Raw genomic sequence first — 10,582 nt, 5'->3', positions numbered from 1 at the left:
GACTTCTTTTGCCTATATATTCCCCCGTACCCTTAAAACATCGAATATCAAGATAGATCGGGAGTTCCGCCGCCGCAAGCCTCTGTAGCCACCAAAATCCTCTCGGGAGCCCTTCCCGGCACCCTGCCGGAGGGGGATCCTTCACCGGTGGCCGTCTTCATCATCCCGGTGCTCTCCATGACGAGGAGGGAGTAGTTCACCCTCGGGGCTGAGGGTATGTACCAGTACCTATGTGTTTGATCTCTCTATCTCTCGTGTTCTCGCTTGTGTTCCCTCTATGGCACGATCTTGATGTATCCCGAGCTTTGCTATTATAGTTGGATCTTATGATGTTTCTCCCCCTCTACTCTCTTGTGATGAATTGAGTTTCCCCTTTGAAGTTATCTTATCGGATTGAGTCTTTTATGAGAACACTTGATGTATGTCTTACGGTGCTTATCTGTGGTGACAATGGGATATCATGTGCCTCTTGATGTATGTTTTGGTGACCAACTTGCGGGTTCCGCCCATGAACCTATGCATAGGGGTTGGCACACGTTCTTGACTCTCCGGTAGAAACTTTTGGGCACTCTTTGAAGTACTTTGTGTTGGTTGGATAAATCTGAGATTGTGTGATGCATATCGTATAATCATGCCCACAGATACTTGAGGTGACAATGGAGTATCTAGGTGACATTAGGGTTTTGGTTGATTTGTGTCTTAAGGTGTTATTCTAGTACGAACTCTTTAATAGATCGATCCGAAAGAATAACTTTGAGGTGGTTTCGTACCCTAGCATAATCTCTACGTTTGTTCTCCGCTATTAGTGGCTTTGGAGTGACTCTTTGTTGCATGTTGAGGGCTTGTTATATGATCTATCTATGTTATTATTGTTGAGAGAACTTGCACTAGCGAAAGTATGAACCCTAGGCCCTGTTTCCTATCATTGCAATACCGTTTACGCTCACTTTTACCATTAGTTATCTTGCTGTTTTTATTGTTTCAGATTACAATTACCTTTATCTACTATCTATTTTGCACTTGGATCACCATCTCTTCGCCAAACTAGTGCACCTATACAATTTACCATTGTATTGGGTGTGTTGGGGACACAAGAGACTCTTTGTTATTTGGTTGCAGGGTTGTTTGAGAGAGACCATCTTCATCCTACGCCTCCTACGGATTGATAAACCTTAGGTCATCCACTTGAGGGAAATTTGCTACTGTCCTACAAACCTGTGCACTTGCAGGCCCAACAACGTCTACAAGAAGAAGGTTGTGTAGTAGACATCAAGCTCTTTTCTGGCGCCGTTGCCGGGGAGGCTAGGTAAACGGAACTCACACCCCATCAACTAAGATCTTTTCTGGCGCCGTTGCCGGGGAGGTGAGTGCTTGAAGGTATATCTTTAGATCTTGCAATCGAATCTTTTTGTTTATTGTTTTATCACTAGTTTAGTTTATAAAAGAAAACTACAAAAAATGGAGTTAAGTTTGTCTCATACGCTTCATCTTTTTAATATCTTTCGTGAGAATGATGGAAGGGAAAATTGTGCTCAAGTGCTAGAAGAAGAATGCATTAGAATGTTTGGTACTACATCTTTGTATGATGAGCATGATTGCAATGTTGTTAGTATGAATTCCTTGAATATCCATGATGCTAATGATATGCAAAGCCACAAGCTTGGGGAAGCTATGTTTGATGAATATGGTATTTTTTGTCCCCCAAGTTTTGATGAGCAAATTTATTATGATGAAAGCATGCCTCCTATTTATGATGATTATATTGATGAAAGTGGGTTTGGAAGAGTGTCAACTTTAGGTAGTAGTGATCCCACTATTTTGAAGGATATTGAATCTTATTGTGATGAACATGAAAGTGGATTTGGAAGAGTGTCAACTTTATTTAGTGATGATTCCACTATTTCGAAAGAGGTTCCAATTGATTATGAGAAAAAAAATGCTATTTATGATGATTATTGTGATGACTTGTATGCTATAAAGACTAATGATAATCATGAAACTTGTCATCATGATTTTAGTTTTCAATTGGATTATGCCTCACATGATAGTTATTTTGTTGAGTTTGCTCCCACTATTATTCGTGAGAATAAATTTGCTTATGAGGAGAGTAGAAATTTTCTATGCTTGTAGATCATGAAAAGAATGCTCTAGGTGCTGATTATATTGTTGAATTCATTCATGATGCTACTGAAAATTATTATGAGAGAGGAACATATGCTTGTAGGAATTGCAATAATATCAAGTTTCCTCTCTATGTGTTGAAAATTTTGAAGCTATGCTTGTTGTACCTTCCTATGCTAGTTGATTATTGTTCCCATAAGTTGTTTGCTCACAAAATCCCTATGCATAGGAAGTGGGTTGGTCTTAAATGTGCTAGTCATATTCTTCATGATGCTCCCGTTATGTTTCAATTCTAATCTTTTATGTGAGCATCATTGTCATCATCATGCCTAGCTAGAAAGGCGTTAAAGAAAAGCGCTTGTTGGGAGACAACCCAATATTTATCCTTACTTTTTTTGTGTGAACACATGATTATGCTACTGTAGTAATCATGTTTTATAGCTTTTGTTTCAATAAAGTGCCAAGTAGAACCTTTGGGAAGACTTGGGTGAAGTTTATATGATCTTGCTGTAAAATACAGAAACTTTAGCGCTCACGAGTTTAGCTGCCATTTTTTACTGGAGAGTTCTTTCAGGTTGATTATTTTTGAAGATGATTAATAGACAAATTACTCAGGTCCTGCAACTTATTTCATAATTTTTGGGTTCCAGATGTATACGTTTGATGCAGATTACTACAGACTGTTCTGTTTTTGACAGATTCTGTTTTCTATGTGTTGTTTGCTTATTTTGATGCATCTATGGCTAGTATTAAGTGGTATGAACCATAAAGAAGTTGGAATACAGTAGGTTCAACACCAAAATGAATTTAGAATGAGTTCATTACAGTACCTAAGTGGTGATTTATTTTCTTATACTAACAGAGCTTACGAGTTTTGTGTGGTTGAAGTTTTCAAGTTTTGGGTAAAGATTCGATGGATTATGGAATAAGGAGTGGCAAGAGCCTAATCTTGGGGATGCCCAAGGCACCCCAAGGTAATATTCAAGGACAACCAAGAGCGTAAGCTTGGGGATGCCCCGGAAGGCATCCCCTCTTTCGTCTTCGTTCATCGGTAACTTTACTTGGAGCTATATTTTTATTCACCACATGATATGTGTTTTTCTTGGAGCATCATTTTATTTTGTTAGTGTTTACTTGATGTTAGTTAGAATAATGTTTTGCATCTTTATTTTCAATAAAAATGTCAAGGATAGCCTTTACCATGCTTGTTTTGCTAGTATACTTGTTGCTGTTTGAAAACAGAAAGTTTACCGCTGTTGCAAAAATTCCCTAGAAAAGTCAGAGAGTGGTATAACGTTGAAACTTTTTGCATATTAAGCTATGATAAATTTATTACAGTGGGAATTTTATCTCATAATTTTTGGAGTTAGGGAAGTATTGATACTCTTGGATTCTTTACAGACTGTACTGTTTTGGCAGATTGCTGTTATGGTTGCATTGTTTGCATATGTTTGCTTGTTTAATGATTTTATTTGAGGATAGGAGTATTAAATATGCAGAGACATTTAGTATTTAATGTTGAAAAATAATGTTAGTGATTTGTTACAGTAGAAGATGATATGGTTTTGCATCGGTTTATACTAACCTATCTCACGAGTTCTTGTTGAGTTTGGTGTGGATGAAGCTTTTGATAAAAAGAGAAACCATGATATGAGAGGAATTAAGGAGACATAAAAGCTCAAGCTTGGGGATGCCCAAGGCAACCCAAGATAATATTTCAAGAAGTCTCAAGCATCTACGCTTGGGGATGCCCCGGTAGGCATCCCACCTTTCTTCTTCAACAACTATCGGTTAGTATCGGTTGAACCTAAGTTTTTGCTTCTTCAGATGAGTTGTGCTATCCTTGCAATGTCATTTTATTTTGTTTTTCTTGCTGCTTGAATACAATACCAAGATCTGAAATTCTTAAATGAGAGAGAGTCTTCACATAGTTGCATAATTATTTAGCTACTCATTGATCTTCACGTATATCTTTTTGGAGTAGTTTGTCCTACTTGTGTGCTTCACTTATATCCTATGAGTAAATGGTTGAATGAGTTGAATGTCATAAATCTGAAATTATATTTGTCTCTTTTGCTTATCCCATGGGGAGTAATGACTTTACATCTAAGAAGTAGAGCTTGTAAATTTATTGACGGTTAGCAAGCATTGTATTGGTCATTTGAACAATTCATGAAAGAATATTGAAGGAAGAGAGATTTCACATATAAATATATTATCATAGACATCTTTTATAATTGTGAGCACTCATTAAATATGACATGCTAAATAGTTAATGTTGGACAAGGAAGACAACGTAATGGGTTATGTTTTCTCGCATCTCAGTTAAAGTATATTGTCATGGATCATTCAAACATGTTGAGCTTGCCTTTCCCCCTCATGCTAGCCAAAATTCCTAGCACCAAGTAGATATACTACTTGTGCTTCCAAATATTCTTAAACCCAGTTTTTGCCATGAGAGTCCACCATACCTACCTATGGATTGAGTAAGATCCTTCAAGTAAGTTGTCATCGGTGCAAGCAATAAAAATTGCTCTCTAAATATGCATGACTTATTAGTGTGGAGAAAATAAGCTTTGTACGAACTTGTTATGGAAGCAATAAAAGCGACGGACTTCATAATAAAGGTCCATATACAAGGGGCAATATAAAGTGACATTCTTTCGCATTAAGATTTTGTGTATCCAACCCTAAAAGCGCATGACAACCTCTGCTTCCCTCTGCGAAGGGCCTATCTTTTACTTTATGCAAGAGTCAAGGTGATCTTCACCTTTCCCTTTTTCATTTTATCCTTTGGCAACCACTTTGTGTTAGGGTGATCCTGATATATATATATATATATATATATATATATATATATATATATATATATATATATATATATCCAATTGGATGTACGTTAGCATGAACTATTATTGTTGACATCATCCAAAGGTGAATACGTTTGGAGGCAACATTATAAGCCCCAATCTTTCTCTGTGTCTGATTAAAACTTCATAACCACAAGTATTGCGTGAGTGTTAGCAATTGTAGAAGACTATATGATAATTGAGTATGTGGAGTTTGCTATTCCATAAAATAAGATGAATTGCAATTGTTTTGGTGACTAAGAATGAAGTTTGCTAGTTTTCAAGAATGTTTATGGTCTATGCCTTGACATGTGAATTGCTTGTTACTTTATTGTGAGAAGTTTTATGAGATGAACTACTGTTATGACATATTATCATGCTAGAAAAGGTAATTGAAATTATCATTGATCAAACTTGTGCACCTCTAGCATTCACACTTCATAAATTCTTTCTTTTATCATTTACCTACTCGAGGACGAGTAGGAATTAAGCTTGGGGGTGTTGATACGTCTCCAACGTATCTATAATTTATGAAGCATTCATGCTATATTATTATCTGTTTTGAATGATTATGGGCTTTATTATACACTTTTATATTACTTTTGGGACTAACCTATTAACCGGAGGCCCAGCCCATATTGCTGTTTTATTGCCTATTCCAGTATTTCTAAGAAAAGGGATATCAAACAGAGTCCAAACGAAATGAAACCTTCGGCAGCGCTATTTTTGGGAAGAATAGGATCCTGGAGACTTGGAATGCACGTCAGAAGATCCTTGAGGAGCCCAGGAGATAGGGGCCCCCCCTACTGGGCGCGCCCCCCTGTATCGTGGACCCCTCGAGGACACCCCCCTGACCGACTTCTTTTGCCTATATATTCCCCTGTACCCTAAAAACATCGAATATCAAGATAGATCGGGAATTCCGCTGCCGCAAGCCTCTGTAGCCACCAAAATCCTCTCGGGAGCCCTTCCCGGCACCCTTCCAGAGGGGGGATCCTTCACCGGTGGCCATCTTCATCATCCCGACGCTCTCCATGACGAGGATGGAGTAGTTCACCCTCGGGGCTGAGGGTATGTACCAGTAGCTATGTGTTTGATCTCTCTCTCTCTCTCGTGTTCTCGCTCGTGTTCCCTCTATGGCACGATCTTGATGTATCCCGAGCTTTGCTATTGTAGTTGGATCTTATGATGTTTCTCCCCCTCTACTCTCTTGTGATGAATTGAGTTTCCCCTTTGAAGTTATCTTATCGGATTGAGTCTTTTATGAGAACACTTGATGTATGTCTTGCGGTGCTTATCTGTGGTGACAATGGGATATCATGTGCCTCTTGATGTATGTTTTGGTGACCAACTTGCGGGTTCCACCCATGAACCTATGCATAGGGGTTGGCACACGTTCTTGACTCTCCGGTAGAAACTTTTGGGCACTCTTTGAAGTACTTTGTGTTGGTTGGATAAATCTGAGATTGTGTGATGCATATCGTATAATCATGCCCACAGATACTTGAGGTGACAATGGAGTATCTAGGTGACATTAGGGTTTTGGTTGATTTGTGTCTTAAGGTGTTATTCTAGTACGAACTCTTTAATAGATCGATCCGAAAGAATAACTTTGAGGTGGTTTCGTACCCTAGCATAATCTCTACATTTGTTCTCCGCTATTAGTGGCTTTGGAGTGACTCTTTGTTGCATGTTGAGGGCTTGTTATATGATCTATCTATGTTATTATTGTTGAGAGAACTTGCACTAGCGAAAGTATGAACCCTAGGCCCTGTTTCCTATCATTGCAATACCGTTTACGCTCACTTTTACCATTAGTTACCTTGCTGTTTTTATTGTTTCAGATTACAATTACCTTTATCTACTATCTATTTTGCACTTGTATCACCATCTCTTCGCCAAACTAGTGCACCTATACAATTTACCATTGTATTGGGTGTGTTGGGGACACAAGAGACTCTTTGTTATTTGGTTGCAGGGTTGTTTGAGAGAGACCATCTTCATCCTACGCCTCCTATGGATTGATAAACCTTAGGTCATCCACTTGAGGGAAAATTACTACTGTTCTATAAACCTGTGCACTTGCAGGCCCAACAACGTCTACAAGAAGAAGGTTGTGTAGTAGACATCATATATCTGGAAAGTGTCGCTTCGAACAAACCGGAGGGAATCTTTGTAATAGTTAGGGTTAGGGTACTTATGTGTTTTGGCATTTGAAACGCGAAGAAATTTTATGTGCAAAAACTGGATGCACTTCGTCTACAAATTAGTTCGTGAAATAATTCAAATTTAAACTATTCAAATTTGAAAACTACTCACACTAACAGAAAGTTTGTAATTTTTTGTACCTAAAGAAAAAATATTCAGAAATAAATAAATGAAAATAAATAAAGTAGAAAAGAAAAAAAAATCAGACAAAAACTAAATAAAAAAGCCCACCTGCTGGGCCACAGCGGCCTGCATACGACTAGTAACCCAACCACTAGTTGGGCCAGGATGCAGGACCGCAAGGCCTAGTAGGCCCACAGGGGCAGAGAGCGGAGTTAGGCCCAGAAGCCTGCTATAGAGAGGAGTTCAAGAGAGCAGCCGCGCTGGGGCTTTTAAACAGGTGTGGGCGCCCCTCGACTAGCGAGGTGGGACTAAACTTGCTCGCACCGCACCTGCGCCAGCGCACCCCCTTTAGTACCGGGTGGTGGCTACAACCGGTACCAAAGCCCCCCCCCCCTTTAGTACCGGTTGTAGCCACCACCCTGTACTAAAGGGGCTGAGCTTCCCGCCACTTCACCTGGCCAAAACAGACCTTTAGTACTGGTTAGTGGCTCCAACCGGTACTAAAGGTAGGTTCTATATAAAAAAACACTTCAAAAAAATTCGTCAGTTCGTTCTCCCTCTGCTTCTTCTCCTCTGCCCCGTCGCCGCCGCCCCTCGTCGCCTCCCCCGTTGTCGTCCGTCGCTGTTCGTCATCATCGTTGTCCCCGTCGTCGTCGCTGCCGTCCCCTCTGCCTCGCCGTCCTGTCGCCTCACCGTCGCCCGTGCTGTGAGCCCCTCTCCCCGGCCCCTCTCCTCCCTCCAATGGAAGCCGCCTCGCCACCGGCGCCGTAGGGTGCACACGCGCACGCGCGCACGCACACACACACACGATTCTGTTTTTAGTTTTTAGTTTTTTCTATTTTTTCTGTTTTTTATACAAATGTTTTAGATGAATTAATTAATTAGATTAGATTAATGTCAAATAGTATATAGAAATGTTAGAAATGTTATAGAAATGATAGAAATATTAGTTTTAGCTAGATGAATTAGATTAATTTCAAATTGTTATAGAAATGTTAGAAATGTTATAGAAATGTTAGCTTTTAGTTTCTTATAATTTTAGTTATAGAAATTTAGAATTTGCATATAAGAAACCACAATCCAATCATTTAAAAATTGTTACTTTTGCGGCGTATAGTATTTGTTCTCAACGATGCCCGGCCGCATCCTCGCCGTCGACCCGTTCGCAACAACGTCCTTCTTCAGAGGACCCATGTCCGGGATTGGGCTCCGCCGGGCTGGCACTAGGAGGTGCTACCTCCAGGGGCTCGCCGCTTGGTGAGGAACTCGGGTCCCGTCGTCGACCCTGACCTCCTTTGGTGGCGTTCCCGTGGGCCACTTTCGGTTCAGAGGGAGCCGGCCCCGCCGGAGGTGGTGCATCGCCGTGTCAGGGAGGAGGACGATCATGTCCGTCGCTACATGGCTGCTATGGATGTCAGGTTCTCCAATACCTGGCAGAATCTTTGGGGAGATCACCGGAGCTATGATCCTGTGATGGTTCCTTCTCTTTGGGTGTCCACCGCCCGTGCCTCAGGAACCGCGAGTGGCCTAGGTTATTCTGTAGTATTCGATCTTTATTAGCTAGCTAGCTAGTGATGTATCCGATATATAATATTCGAGACGATGTATTCAAGATTATATATTATTCGAGATGATGCATATTATGTACTATGATTCAGGATTTCCTTATTGATTGCATGCATGCATTGTAATTTGAATACTAAATTGTTTTATATTTCTTCTGGATTAGTTAAATAAAAGCTATGGCGGACAATACCGGCAGAGAGGAAGAAGAGGCCCTATTCGAGATCATACGCTCCCCTCGCGGGCCAGATGATCGAAATGAAGAAGATGACGGCTCGCAATATTTGAACAATACCGGGGAGGGTGATCATGAGCTGATATTCGATCACGACGACAGAGCAGATGAAGTCATGGATGACGACTATGATATCGATTATGATGGCGAAGAAAATGTTGATCTTGAAATTGGCGAAGCAAATGTTGATCTTGAAATAACAGAGACCGGCGAGGTATATTTATATAAGCAGGCATCTGGTGATCTCACGTGTTTTAAATGATTTGAAGATATATTAACAAATCAATCTTTCTTCTTTCAGCCCTCCGGATCGAGCAAATCTTATACATGCAGAAAGACAGGCCCGGGCAAAAAGTTGAAGGACGGTGTAAAGTACAACATCGAGGCCATCAAAACTAATGGCGAACCAATAGCGCCTAAGAACATTGCAAACAAGTTCGTTCGTCAGTGCGGAGTTCTTGTGAAGGACAAACTCCTGATCTCCCTTCAAGAATGGAAAGAGCCATCAAAGCCCCGTCCTGATCTTACTTTTGTTGACGACAGAGCAAAAACTATGCTTTGGGAAAACCTCATGGAACATTTCACCCTACCAGATCATTTCACAGCTGCAGATGTGGAGAAAGTCAAGGACGCTGCTCTTAGGAAGATGGCAATTGCATTCAACAACCACAAGAAAAATGTATGGAATAACTACGTCAAAGCAGGAAAGAAGACTCCAGAATTCAAGGGAACACTGGAGAACCAAAGAGAACACTGCCCGCTTTCATGAAATTCAAGGAACCAGAATTATCTAAGGAACGGTCCAGAAAAAACAAGGCCAATGCTGCAAAAAGGAGCAATTTCATAGGCTGGGGCTAGGTGGCTACGCGGTGGCAATGCCTAAGTGGGATAAGTCTGAGCAAGAGATGTTGGCTGCACAGGTCACTCCAGTTACATTGAACTGGCCCCCCAGGTGCAGAACTTGGTTCTATGCGCATGGGGGGCGTTGGAACCGAAGACGGGCCTGGTTTCGAAGAAGGCATGTCTTAAAGGAGCCAATGTTAAGTTAGTTCAAGCAATACAAGAAGCTCGAGAGGGGGTGTTCACGCCCAACAGAGAGAACGACGAGCTTGCGCATGCCCTGGGAAATCCTGAACACCCGGGAAGAACACGAGGCAAGGGCGTTATTCCGTGGTATGAGGGCTTTTCTGACTGGAACGCCGACTACAGAAGTCGTGCGAGAAGGAGGATGGAGGAAGATGGAGGACGAGCAGAGGAAGCAGGAAGCAGAACGCCTTCAAGGCCTAGAATCAGCGCACGCGGACTTGGCACTCAAATTGCAGCGGCAGCAGCAGCAGATCGACTCGCTTAGCCAAGAAAGGGGTCTCAGCAGCGGCAGCAGCTAGCGGATGATCCAGCATTGGATAGCACCGTCCCATCCTTGCCGAGAAGCAGCGTGGGTTCCGCCCCGGGCGACGCACTGCTGGATAGATACCCTATGGAT

Source organism: Triticum dicoccoides, chromosome 1B (assembly GCF_002162155.2).
Source record: "Triticum dicoccoides isolate Atlit2015 ecotype Zavitan chromosome 1B, WEW_v2.0, whole genome shotgun sequence".
Classification (NCBI taxonomy): Eukaryota; Viridiplantae; Streptophyta; class Magnoliopsida; order Poales; family Poaceae; genus Triticum; species Triticum dicoccoides.
Note: the sequence above shows the minus strand (reverse complement) of the source record.